The sequence below is a fragment of the Myotis davidii genome, unplaced genomic scaffold, assembly GCF_000327345.1.
Source record: "Myotis davidii unplaced genomic scaffold, ASM32734v1 scaffold1522, whole genome shotgun sequence".
NCBI lineage: Eukaryota > Metazoa > Chordata > Mammalia > Chiroptera > Vespertilionidae > Myotis > Myotis davidii.
Genome location: NW_006296618.1, coordinates 105,643 through 120,398, shown reverse-complemented (window position 1 = coordinate 120,398; position 14,756 = coordinate 105,643). Strand labels below are relative to the sequence as shown.

The 14,756-nt window shown below is 41.6% G+C and overlaps 1 pseudogene; it reads left to right on the top strand.

The window, feature by feature from the left end:
- The first annotated feature begins 5,948 nt into the window (after positions 1 to 5,948).
- The window catches only part of LOC102757451, a 79,329-nt pseudogene continuing 70,521 nt past the window's right edge, over positions 5,949 to 14,756 (top strand).

Sequence of the window (14,756 nt, the reverse complement as noted above, 5' to 3'; positions counted from 1 at the left end):
CGATTTGATAGAGGACATACAAAAGGCCAAGATATGAAAATATGCTCAAAGTCACTTATCATCTGACAGACGCAAATCAAAACAACAATGAGGTACCATCTCACACCTGTCAAAATGGCTATCATCAACAAATCAACAAACAACAAGTGTTGGAGAGGATGTGGAGAAAAAGGAATCCTTGTTCACTGCTGGTGGGAATGTAGACTGGTGCAATCATTGTGGAAGACAGTATGGAGTTTCCTCAAAAAGTTAAAATGGAACTCCAATTTGACCCAGTAGTCTCACTTCTGGGACTATATTCTAAGAAACCAGAAACACCAATAAGAAAGGATATATGCACCCCTATGTTCATAGCAGCACAATTTACAATAGCTAAGATTTGGAAACAACCTAAGTGCCCATGAGCAGATGAGTGGATTAAAATACTGTGGTACATCTACACAATGGAATACTAAGCCACTATATAAAGAAGGAACTTTTACCATTTGCAAAAGCATGGATGGGATTTGAGAGCATTATGCTAAGCAAAATAAGCCAGTTGGAGAAAGAGAAATATCACATGATCTCACTCATATGGTGGATATAATGATCAACATAATTTACTGAACAAAAATAGATCCAGAGACAAATGTCAAGGGAAGTGGGGGAGAGGGGGTTAGAGATCAACCAAAGGACTTGTATGCATGCATATTAGCATAACCAATGGACACAGACAATGGGGCAGTCTGGGCTTGACTGGGGTGGGAATGGCTGGGGGAGGGGTCAATGGGGGAAAAAGGAGGCATATGTAAAACTTTAGACAATAAAAATAGAAGAAAAAAGGCTTTCATAAGAGTTAATAAGGTATGGTTGGTTAAAATTAAAATATAAAAGAAGGCTCCAATAAAATATTAGTTTATGATGCATTAATTTTATCTTGGAGTATGTTTTAGAGGCAAAGGAAGGCTACTCTACTGACTAATGTATTCTTGAAAGATATATGAATATGGTTCTTCACCTTTTTATTTGCCAACAATCTCCTTATGCTTTTAAAATCGATGTTATTAGAAAATGATACCATATGTTAGAAAGGCATTGTTTTGCTGATTACTAGAAGCAAAATTTTGTATTTTAAATCAAAAAGGAAAAAAATAATAATTCTTCATTGATATTTCTACGTGTTTAATTTAAAGTTTGAATTTGTTTTCAGTAGGAATAAGTTTGTAAGAAATTATATATAATTAAAACACTATATTTATGTATAAAATAGAAATAAAATAATACACTTATAAATGAATAACTTTTAACAATCTAACACAATAATGGTATGGCATATATTTAAAGCTTAAATTATCATTGTTTATTCTTGAAATTGAGTACAGACTAATAAATATATTCATCTAGAAATATTCTGTTGGCAAAAAGTAACATACTACTTCTAAAACTTACCAAACTAGCCAGACTCATCAAGAAACAAATAGAGAGGACCCAAATAAATACAATAAGAAATGAAAGTGGAGTACCTACAACTGACACACAGAAATACAAAGGATTGTAAGAAAATATTATGAGCAACTATATGCCAACAAGCTAGACAACCTGGATGAAATGGACAAATTCCTAGAATAGTACAATATCCCAAAACTTAATCATGATGAATCAGAAAACCTGAATAGGCTAATAACAATTGATGAAATAGAAACAATTATCAAAAATCTACAAGCAAACAAAAGCCAGGTTTGGATGGCTTCACATGGGAGTTTTACCAAACATTCAAAGAGAACTAGCACCTATACACTTCAAACTATTAAAAAAAAATAAAAAGGAAAGAACACTTCCTACCTCTTTTTATGAGGCCAGCATTACCCTAATTCCAAACCCAGATAAAGCCACTACAAAGAAAGAGAATTACAGGCCAATATCCCTGATGAACATAGATGCTAAAATCATCAACAAAATACCAGCAAATCAGATCCAGCAATATATTAAAAAGATCATACATCATGACCAAGTGGGATTTATCTCAGGGATGCAAGGCTGGTGCAATATTCACAAATCAATAAATGTGATACATCACATAAGCAAATTGAGAGACAAAAATCACATGATATCAATAGATGCAGAAAATGCATTTCAAAAATCTACCACCCATTTTTTATAAAAACTCAGCAAAGTGGGAATAAAGGGAGCATATCTCAACATGATAAAGGCCATATATTACAAACTTACAATGAACATCATACTCAATCGGCAAAAACTAAAAGCATTTCCCCTAAGAACAGGAACAAGACAGGGGATGTCCACTTTCACCACTCTTATTCAAAATAGTACTAGAAGTCCTATCCACAGCAATCAGACAAGAAGATTAAATGAAAGGCATCCAAATTGGAAAGGAGGAAGTAAAACTCTCATTATTCGCAGATGACACAATATACTATATCGACTCCACCAAAAAAACTACTAGATTTAATAAATGAATTTGGCAATGTAGCAGGTTACAAAATCAACTCCCAAAAATGAATGTTTTTTTATATACCAACTAGTGGCCCAGTGCATGTAATTTGTGCACAAGGGGGGTGTTCCCTTAGTCCAGCCTGCACTCTCTCCAAACAGGGACCCCTTGGGGGATGTCCAACTGCGGGTAAAACCATAGTCAGACATCCCTCTCACAATTTGGGATCACTGGTTCTTAACCGCTCACTTGCCTGCCTGCCTGTTCGCCCCTAACTGCCCTCCCCTGACAGCCTGATCTCGCTCCCAACTGCCCTCCCCTGATGACCGGATCTTGCCCCCAACTGCACTCCCCTGCCAGCCTGATCTCACTCCCAATTGCCCTCTCCTGCCAACCAACTTGGTTCTAATTGGTCAGTTTCTATGCTAGTCAGCATCAAAAGGTCCACCTCCTAGGCAGCCATTGGCTCCTCACAGTTCATCCAGATTTCATTTTGATTGGTCAATTTATATGCCAGTCAGCATCTCTGGGACTATCTCTGGGCCTGATCAGGGAGGCAGGGCTGATCGGCAGCCCCCTCAAAGGCCTGGAGAGAAACAGAGGTGTGGCGACTGGCAAAGCCCGGAAAGAAAGAGAGAGGCAACAACTGATCAACAGCTGCCACAGAGGCTGCAGATCAGATCCTGCCTCTTTTACTGGGCCTCTCTCTGGGCCTTATCTGAAGCCCTTTCTGCAGTCAGTGCTGGGTCACCACGGCAACCCAGCAATGACTGCAGGACTGGTGTTCAGTTGAGCCTTTTGTCGGTCATTTCAGACCCTGGGTTTTTATATATTGGAATAATGAATTATCAGAAATAGAACCTAAACATTGAAACAAAAAAATTAAAATACATAAGATTAAACTTAACCAAGGAGGCAAAAAACCTGTATTTGGAAAACTACAGGATTTTGATAAAGAGATAGAAGAAGATATAAATAAGAAGAAATAACCACATTCATGGATTGGTAGAATCAACATCATTAAAATGTTCATACTACCAAAGGCACTCTACAAATATAATACAATCCCTATTAAAATATCAATAGCAATTTTAATAGATCTATAACAAGTACTTCAAAAATTTATACTGAACCAGGAAAGCACCAAAATACCCACAAAAATCTTCAGAAAGAAGAACAAAGTTGTAGGAATCACATTACCAGATTTTGAGTTATACTGCAAAGCCACTGTAATTAAAGCAGCTGGATACTATCAAAAGAACAAGCATATAGATCAATGGAACAGAACAGAGACCCCAGAAATTGACCCAAGCCATTACCTTCAATTAATATTTGACAAAGGAGGCAAGAGCATAAAATGGAGTCAAGACAGTCTCCTCAATAAATGCTGTTGGGAAAGTTGGTCAGATATATGCAAAAAAAAATGAAACTAGACCATCACCTTACACCATACATAAAAATAAACTCAAAATGGATAAAAGACTTAAAGTTTAGTTGTGAAACCATTAAAATCCTAGAAGAAACCATAGGCAGCAAAATCTCAGACATCTCTCATTGCAATATGTTTACAGATACATCTCCTAGGATAAAAGAAACTAAGGGAAAAATAAATTAGACTACATTAAAATAAAAACTTCTGCACAGCAAAATAAACCATTAACAAAATTAAAAGGTAGCCCATTGTATGGCAGAACATATTTGACAATGATACATTTTATAAAGGCTTAATATCCAAAAAATATAAGGAACTCATACTACTTAATAAAAGAAAGACATACAACCCAATTAAAAAATAGACAAAGGACCTGAATAAGCACTTCTCCAAAGTAACATATAGATGGCCAAGAAACATAAGAAAAAATGTTCAAAGTCACTGATTATCAGAGAGATTCAAATTAAGATAACAATTAAGTATCACCTGATGCCTGTCAGAATGGCTACCATCAACAAATCAAAAAGTGATAAATGCTGGGGAGGGTGTCTTGAAAAGGGAACCTTAGTATACTGATGGTGGGAATGCGGACTGGTGCAGCCATTATTGAAAAGAGTATGAAATTTCCTTAAAAAATTAAATATGGAATTGCCATTTGACCCAGTGACTCCACTTCTAGGAATATATCCTATGAAACTCGAAATACCAATCAGAAATAATGTGTGCAGACCTGTGTTCACAGCAGCAGAATTTACAATAGCTAATATCTGGAAGCAGCCCCAGTGCCAATCAGTAGATGAGTTGATAAAAAAAAAAGCTGTGGTATATTTATACCATGGTATTCTATGCAACAGTAAAAAACAAGAATCTCTTACCTTGAGACAGCTTGGAGGGACCTGGAGAATGTCATGCTAAGTGAAATAAGTCAGTTAGAGAAAGACAAGTATCACATGATCTCACTGATATGTGGAATTTAAGTAACAAAATAAACTGATGAATGGAGTGGATCCAGAGACATGGAAGCATGGAACACAGTGTGTAATCTGGGATGGAAGGTGGGGGATGCTGGGTGCATGGGAGATAAGCTACCAAGTTCTTGTAAGCATATATGCATGGCCCATGGACACAGATAATGGGATGGTGAGGGCCTGGGGAGGTGAGTGGGAGTGAGTTGGAGGAGGTTTATGGGGGATAAAAAGGGACATATGTATGACTTTCAACAATAAAGAATTATTAATGCCCTAGCCAGTTTGGCTCAGTGGATAGAGCATTGGCCTGTGGACTGAATGGTCCCAGTTTCAATTCTGGCCAGGTTTTGGGCTCAATCCCCAGTAGGGGGTGTGCAGGAGGCAACCAATCAATGATTCTCTCTCATCATTGATCTTTCTATCTCTCTCTCCCTCTCCCTTCCTCTCTGAAATCAATAAATATATATTTAAAAATAATAATAAACCTCAGCAAAGATTTCTGGATACTAACATGAGGTCTTTTCAAAATTTGAGATAGCTATTATTGCCTAGGAAGTAAATATAAAGGGAGTAGAAAAGAGGGCCCAGAATGGAACTCTGAATATCTTAAAAATGTAGATGTTGGATAGAGGAAAAATGAGTCCCTAAAGGAGAGTAAAGAGTAGTCAGGAAGACAATCAGGTGAGCTTAGAGTTCCAGAAGAAAAAAAAAAAGTGTAATTTAAGAATAGCTTCAAATTTGTTGAATGCTGTTGAGATGTTGTCAGAAGGAATTCTTAAACCACCAGAAGCTAGGGTAGAGACATGGGATGGTTTCCCCCGCAGAGCCTCCAGAATGAACCAAGCTTGCGCCCACACCTTCACTTTGGACACTTGGCCTCCTAACTGTAGGTTATTAATTTTCTGTTATTTTTAGCTACCCAGTTTGTGGTTATTTGCAATGGCAACTCTAAGAAACTAATGCAATAGTCAAATAAGGTAAGAACTGAAAAACATCTATAGGTTCAGCAATCCTATATAATAAAAGCCTAATATGCAAATTGTCCCCTCAGGTGGTCGGACCAAGAGTTTGACTCTTTGCTATGACATGTGCTGACCACCAGGGGGTGACGCAGAACATGGCGGGCTTCAGAGATGCGGAGCTGGCAGCAGGCAACAGAGGAGGTGCTGCTGGCCCCGATGGGCCCCATCAAGAGAGAGACCATGGTGGGATGGTGGAACAGGTGAGTGGGTGGCACAAGGCCAAGGCAGGTGCGAGTGGGGACCTGATTGCCCTGCCAATTGCCCTGCAGATGGTGACCACTGGCAGCGGAAAGGGGCGGGGCCCCTGCCTTGCTCCCAGGCGCTGAGGGAACCGGGTGGGGGGCCTGACCCCGACAGATTGCCCCTCAGATGGTGACCAGTGGCTGGCAGGCTCTGATTGCATGATAAGTGCTGGGCCCCAGGCTGGGATGGGGAACAAGGGGTAGATGGTGGTGACCAATCTCCTGCTGCACCCAGGTGGATGGCTGTGACCTCTCACCAGTTACCTGGGGGCAGCGGTGATAGGAATGGAGGTGCGATGGGAATCCCGGTGTCTGCCGATCTCACTCTCACTCCCCCCCTGCTACTCTCCCCAGGGATGCCAGGGCTTGTGCACCAGGGAAGCCCCCACGCTCAGGTGCCGGGCACCGGGAGGAGCCTGCTCTGCACCCACGAGGCCTCTTCCAGGTGAACTGGACCACAGAGCTCGGACTACAGGGTCAGGTTGGGCTCTCTGTGGGTTTGTGCAGGAGCTGGTCTGCGAGCCTGGTTGGGAGAGAGCGAGCTGCCTGACTAGCTTCTGTGCAGCACCACTAGGCAGCCCAGAGGCCCACACTGTGCCCTGGCCCAACGCATCTGGCCGCACTCACTGCCTTTCCACATGGCGACTAGGGCACCATGACTCAAGTGGAGGGAGGCACGTGGGGGCCCGGGGACCCAGGTATTGCCCAGGGCCCAGAGGTCAGCTGGGATCTGCCTTTCTATGCCAGACACTTGAACTTCAATCACTGGCCAGGCCTAGTGACTACATCTGTGCACAAATTTCAGGGACCCGACCTCTAGTATAATGATAATTTTCCTCTTTAGCAAAAGCAGAGCAGTCTCATGACTTGTGATGTATGGAACTGACATTAGAGGGGCTAAAAAATAAACAAAGGTGATGTAGAGGAGATAGTGAATATGAATAGGGGTTTACTTAGAATACTTATTTTTTGAGATAAAAAGAGAGATAGAAAAATAGCTGCAGAGTTGTTTGTTGTTTTTGTGTACTAAGATATGTGTGCATGCTAAAGACAAAGACACAAAGACATAGTAGAGGATTATAAGTTGAACATCTTCAAAGAGGGATGATTGACAAAATTAGGGCTCTGCAAACATAATCAAGGAAGGGGTTCAGGTTATAGGTGCTTTCCATTTTAATTAGAAAAAATGAGAAAAACTGAAAATTTAGCTGGATTTGTATGATAAAGAGATGATAGATGTCACATCTAGTAGCTTTTCTTTTAGTTTATAAAATTTTTATTTAATTTATTAATTTGAGAGAAAGAGGAAAGAGAGAGAGAGAGCGAGAGAGAGAGAGAGAGAGAGAGAGACTTGTGTTGTACTTATTTATGCATTTGTTTGTTGACTCTTGTATGTGCCCTGACTGGGGATCGAATTCAAAATCTTGACATATGTGAGTGACATTCTAACCAACTAAGGTACCCGGCCAGTGCTCCATTTATTGTCTTGATTAAAAATCTTGCAAGATCACCTAAGTTAAAGGGAAAAAGGGAAGTTAGATATTTCAGAAATATGAAGGTATGAAATTTTAGGTATGAAGAAGGGAATAGCAAACTGGCTATGTAGTATTGATATCAAGGTAGTGGTCAGGAACTGATAGTGAAACCAACCTGCCCAGCTGGGGATCAGACCTAAGGTTTGAAGAGATATTTGAAAGTTTGAAGTATATGGCAGGTATCCCTTTATGTTTAATCAAATAGTGCTTTTATTCCCTTTATGGGTGACTATCTTGAAATATCCTGGTTCTCTCTAAGAACACAAGTGAAGATTCTGCAGGCACAAAGATAAAATGGATAAAAATAGCCAATAATTTTGTTCTAGCTTTTCTATTGCCATTTATTGAGCTCTCTATGACCTAGTTTGTACCTATTAAAATGGAACTAATACAGTAATACCCAATAGTCAACACTTAAGAGAAAATAACCCAGGGACTAATAAATCTATACCAATAAAAGGGTAATATGCTATTTAGGGCAGACATCTTCCAGACAACCTTCTGTACGTCCTTCTGGACAAAGCCACAGCTGTGAAGGGCTGAGACGTGGCTGCCAAGGGCCCAGGCTCAGGCAGCTGTGGGTGACTGCAAAGGACTGAGGCTCAGGCAGCTGTGGGTGGCTGCAAAGAGCTCAGGCTCAGGCCAGCAGTGGCAGCAGCAACAGGGTAACGGGGGCAGCGCCTTCCCCTGATCAGCCAGGTCACCTCTCGCAGAGGGAGCCCAGACTGTGGCTTAGGCAGGGGGCTGAGACAGAGGTGGTTAGGAGCAATCAGGCTGGCAGGGGAGCAAGGTAGGGGTACTTAGGCTGGCGGGGGGTCAAGTTAAGGATGATCAGGCAGCATGCAGAGGGGTTAGGGGCAATCAGGCAGGCAGGCAGGCAGAGGTGATAGGGGCGATCAGGCAGGCAGGCAGGCAGGTGAGCGGTTAGGAGCCAGCAGTCCTGGATCACGAGAGGGATGTCCGATTGCCGGTTTAGACCCAATGGGATCAGGCCTAAACAGGCAGTTGGATATCCCCTGAGGGGTCCCAGATTGAGAGGGTGCAGCCTGGGCTGCGGAACTCCCTCCCCGCCTGGTGTGCTAATTTCATGCACCGGGCCACTAGTACTGAATGAAAAGCTATAACTGTATCAAGAGTAACAACAGTGTGTCTCTTTGGTTATCCTTGCTTTTATTTATTTTATGAGTAGTTCAGTTGATATTTGAGAAGGAATGGTGAAAATCAAGAAGATCTGAAATTCCTAAAAATATTTGGAAAGTTAATAGCTTCAAAAGATGCATTGAAAGTGACTTTCAACCCTTGTTTGAAAGTATACTACGTCTGCAATGTAATGTATCCCAACAATAATTTATTTTGAAAGCTGTAATTCACTTTTGATATTATCATTTGAAGCACTGAATGCTTTCAACTGTAATGATCAGCTCTGAGCTACAATGGGAGATATCCTGAAAAACAGTACTTCTTAATAATAGCAGTCAGAAGAGTACGAAGTAATATGTAGTGATTGAAGTCCAAAGCACCCAGTGACATAAATCAAAATAGCAATCTACACTAATAAAAGACAAAGATACTAATTGACCGTACCTTTGCTATGCCCACCAGCCAATCAGAAGAGCATGCAAATTAACCCCACAAAGATGGCCATTAAATTTGCATACTGCAGGTGGGGCAGGCAGCACCAGTTGCCGCCCAGGAGGCGGAGCCAGTGATCACCCTGGCCAGAAGCCTGAGGCCTGAGTAGGGACAGAGCTGACGATCGCACAGGGCTGGGGGTCCCCTGCCTAGGCTTAAAGCCCCGGCCAGAGGCCTGAGCCCTGGGCAGGCGATCGGAGCGGGCTGGGAGTCCCCTGTCCAGGCTTAATGCCCTGGCCAGAAGCCTGAGGTATGGACAAGAGTGGAACCTGCGATCAGAGCAGGCTGCAGGTTCCCTGCCCAGTCCTAAGGCCCTGGCCAGAGGTCTTAGGACTGGGCAGGCGATCAGAGTCTACTGGGGGTCCCCTGCCCAGGCCTAAGACCCCAACCAGAGGATTGAGGCCTGGACAGGGGTGGAGCTGGTGAAAGCACGGGGCTGGGGGTCCCCTGACCAGGCCTAACACCCTGGCCAGAGGCCTGAGGCCTGGGCAGGGGTGGAGCCTGCTATCAGAGCAGGCTGGGGGGTCCTCTGCCCAGGCCTAAGGCCCAAGCCAGAGGCCTGAGGCCTGGGTAGGTGATCAGAGCAGGCTGTGGGTTCCCTGTCCAGGCCTACATCTTGGCCAGAGACCTGAAGCCTGGGCAGGGGCATAGCCAGTGATTGGAGCGGGCTGCAGGTCCTCTGCCCAGGCCTAAGGGCCCAGCCAGAGGTCTTAGGCCTGGGCAGGCAATTGGAGCAGACTGGGAGTCCCCTACCCTGGCCTAATGTCCAGCCTAAGTCCTTAGGCCTGAGCAGGGGCCAAACCAGGGATCAGTGTGAACTACAGAGGAAACACCTTTTCTGACTGCTCATTGGCTAAGCTCCCTGTATGCCACTGGTAATATTCTTAGTAACTTGGGTAATAAGCATCCAAGAAGGTGATGTAGGGTTTTTCCACCTCACTCCTGGAGAAAAAAATGAAGGTCTGCTGCTGGAGGGGCTAAGAAATATCATATTCCCTTCCCTAGATGGTTTGGCTCAGTAGATAAGCTCGGCCTGCCTACCACAGGGTCTGGGTTCAATTCTGACCAAGGGCATGTACCTAGATTGCAGGCTCTTCCCTGGCTGGGGCCCAGGTTAGCCCTCATGCAGGAGGTAACCAATCAAAGTGTTCCTCTCACTTTGATGTTTCTCTCTGTCTTTCCCTTTCTCTTCCACATTCTCTAAAAATCAATGGAAACATATCCTCAGGTGAGGATAAAAAAATAATAAAGAAATGTCATATCCTATGAAAGACACATCTTGAAAATGCCTAAAGAAAGTTCTCATTTTTTCATGGTGAAGGGACTGGAGTCAGTGTTGATGAAAACACCTTGGTGGCTGTGGTGACTGGCAGTGGTTGCAGCAGCGGGGTAATGGGGCTGGTGCCTTCCCCTGATCAGCCAGGTTGCCTCCCACAAAGGGAGGCCAGACCGCAGCTTATGCCCGTTCTCCAAGGGGAGCAGGGAGTGGGCCTAAGCCATCAGTAGGACATCCCCTGAGGATTCCCAGTATGTGAGAGGGGGCAGGCTGGGCTGAGGGACCACCCCCTAGTGCAGGAATTTCATGCACTGGGCCCCTAGTTTATTATAAAAAAGTTTACAATCCTTGAGCTACAAATGAATAGGAAGGCAAACATTTTACATAAAATAACTGTGGTTTAAAGTGTCATGTGCCTTAGGTAAACATGAAAAAGAAAAGGAAGAAAGAAAGAAAGAAAGAAAGAAAGAAAGAAAGAAAGAAAGAAAGAAAGAAAGAAAGAAAGAAAGAAAGAAAGGAAGAAAGAAGGAAGGAAGAGTGGATAGAGTGTCGGCCTGCGGACTGCAGGGTCCCAGGTTCGATTCCGGTCAAGGGCATGTACCTGTGTTGCGGGCACATCCCCAGTAGGAGATGTGCAGGAGGCAGCTGATCGATGTTTCTCTCTCATCGATGTTTCTAACTCTCTATCTCTCTCTCCTTTCCTCTCTGTAAAAACTCAATAAAATATATTAAAAAAAAAAAAAAGAAAAGCCCTAACCTTTGGAATAGAATTGAAAGGATTAAAATCAACTAGAATAAATACAGATGGAACAGGACAACCTGGACAGAACCTGGCTGGAAAACCTGGCAAACCTGGCTGGAGAACCTAGTGAGAGAACCTAGACAGAACTTGGCTGAAGTTCCTAGCTGGAGATCCTGGCTAGGCTGCTGATCAACTGAACGCTGTCTCCGTGTCATTCATTCTTCGCCCTCTCCGTCCACACCTTTGGGGATCCCTGGACCTGCTGGGGTTCCCAGCAGCGAGAGATGTAAATCCTTTGAGCATTTAGATAGCTTTTAATAAGATTCCTAGGCTGTTTTAACTGAGTCTAGTGTGTAAATCTGGAATTTAGGATTGGGGTTTATTTGATCTGAGAATGCACAAAAATTGAGATCTAAAAGATATTAATGTCATCTCTTCCTTAATTCATAATACAGTATTATATTCAAACAGTACTACACATTATTTGGTAATACAGAGATTTAGATTTTAATTTCCTATTTTCAACATGATTATTTCAACACAGTATTTTTATAATAGAAGGTCTTGAGGATTGTCTGTGTATTCCTGCAAGTGATAGAGAATAGGAACTTAATAGCAGATAAAGCCCCACATGTGCCCCATTCCTAGTGAAGCTGGTTGAATTTGGAATATGTAGAATTATTTTATGCTACTTTGCTGGAAGGAATTCTGAAGAAGTTTTTAGAACAATTCTGCAGAACAAAAGGCTCATTACTTTTTTCTAATTAAAATTCATAAGCAAACAGTGGAAACTAAAATAGCAGGGTGGTGTCTATTTTATGGCAATCCCTTATTAGGTCCTTTTATTTATTTTCAGGTCTCTGGAGAACATCTCTCCACATGTGAGGTCAGATTCTATTCTGTGAGTTTTCATTCACTGGAGCTACACTCAGAATAGAATATGTGACTCTAGTGTTTACCAGGCTGTGTGTTGGACCATAATCTCCCCCAGATTTTAGATAGGAGAAAAAATAAGTAACTGCTGAAGTGAGAATTTAATATTTTATATAAGGTTTAAGGAAACTGTTTAAGGGGAGAGTTGTGAAGTGATAGGGAAATTTTGAAATGAATACTGCTAATCTTTTTTTCCTACAGGTTAAGAGCTAGGGAGGAGAAAACTGAAATGACTTGCAATAGCAGTAGGAGGAAGGGAGAAAGGGTAATCGAAAGAGTGCGTTACAGGGTGGGGTGATGGGATAGGAAATCCAGATAAAGAAAGAGAGAAAAGAAAACTGAGAAGTGAATATACAGAGCGGTTTCCTGGGACTGTCTTCTTCCCACGTCCTGCATGGTGAAGGAAATTTGAACCGGTTCATTCAATCTAGGAGGCGCTTTTGGGATTGAAGAAATAATGAAAGACAGACATAAAATAGATTAAAAGCTTGGGCAGGGTGTGGTGCCTGCCCTCTGGAGGGACAGGCAAAGAGAGCCTGTCCTCTGAAGGCACAGAGCACACAGAGAGAGAGAGCCAGCTCCGAAAGCTGTTTTATTATATACTTGAGTTACAGGAAGTTACATCACATCTGGGTGAGCCTTTGACATCATGAGATCCATCCCCTTAACACTGGGCGGGAGAGTCAAACTGGGTGGCGTCCAATCTTTTGACTGGTCCCGCCCTCAGGGAGTGGCTCTGCCAGTCCCCTGAGTCCAGCTGGCGTAAATTAAACCAAGTGTATTCTAAAGGCCCTTAGCAAGGTACTGCAGTAAAGAACAATGATCAATGCTTGGGCTGTCAACCTTCTGTTTAAAACCCCTTGTTTAAAAGAACTTTAATCACAATGTCTATAGCTACCTCAAAGCAAGATCAAAGAGTTTATTAAAATTTAATATTGTATAGCTCAAATATTCTTTCTTCTGATAAAATAAATCCCTATGTAAAATAAATACCTCATTATTGTTATTCAGAAATACATATATATATAAGCCAGTCAGAGAAAGACAAATACCATATGATCTCATTTATATGTGGAATCTAATGAACAAAATAAACAATATATATATATAGTTTATTTTGTTTATATATATATTTTCCTTGTTAAAAAATGCACATTGGCTTCTAGATATATGTACTTAGTAAGATTTACAAAGAAAGCCTCAGTTGATTAAGGAGATTAATTATAAATTTTGGAGAAAAATGTTCTTTGATATTTTACAATCTTTCCTGATGAATCTTTACACATTTTTAATATATTGAAAGATTGCGTGACCTTCATTATGAAACGTATGTAGACCACCGAGGAGCCAATGGAGGGAGCCCTGCAGGATCATTTCATTGCAAGAGTTAGGACACAAACTTGATTACAAACTTGATTCTCATTTTTAAAAGGATTCCAGATTGTCTTCTTTGAGTTTAGGCAGTTTAATCATTTAACATTCTTCATCATGTAAAATAAATGTCATTTATTGTTTAAACTGAGAATGCCTTTCTTTTCTCTTACCTTCATTTTCTCCTTAGATGTGTTTTCTTTTGCTTGGTTTAATCATCTGCAAAATGTTTGATTATGGGAAAGTCCGTAAAGCTTCAGTGAAATATCATATCTGATACATTGTGCTATCAAATTTTAAATTACTAAAAAAGTAAATTAGATCATATAGGAGTCCATTTTCAAATTAGAGTGTGAACTTGTTGTACCTCTTGGATAGCCTTGGGTGCTGGAAACTGTAGTTTAAAAATTTCATGCTTCCTAGGAGCCTTTATGTTATTCTTTGGAGAAAAAAGAACCCTAGTGGGAATGCAGATTGGTGCAACCACTAAGAAACAGTGTGGAGGTTCCTCAAAAATTAAAAATGGAATTGCCTTATGATTAGTGATTTCACTTCTGGGAATATATCCAAAGAAACCCAAAACATTCATTTGAACGAATACATGAACCACTATGTTCATTGCAGCATTATTTACAATAGCCAAGATGTGAAAGTAGCCCAAATGTCCATCAGTATATGAGTGGATAAAAATGCTATGGCACATTTACACAATGGAGTACTATGTGGCTATAAAAAAGAAAGAAATCTTACCTTTCCTGACAGTATGGATGGACCTGGGGGGTATTATGCTAAATGAAATAAGTCAGTCAGAGAAAGACAAATACCATATGATCTCACTTATATGTGGAATCTAATGAACAAAATAAACAAAATAGAAACAGATGCTTAGATACAGAGAACAGACTGACAGACTGTCAGAGAGGAGGGATCTTGGGGGGCTGGGTGAAAAAGGTAAAGAGATTAAGCAGTACAAATTAGTAATTGCAGAATAGCCACAGAGACATAGATTGTATCATGGGGGATATGGTCAATAATCCTATCTAATAATAGAGAAACATGGTAATTAACCGTAACTTCGCTACACTTCCCATTGGCTAAGGAGCGAGATATGCAAATTAACTGCCAACCAAGATGGCGGCTGGCAGCCAGGCAGCTGATGCGAACATGGAGGC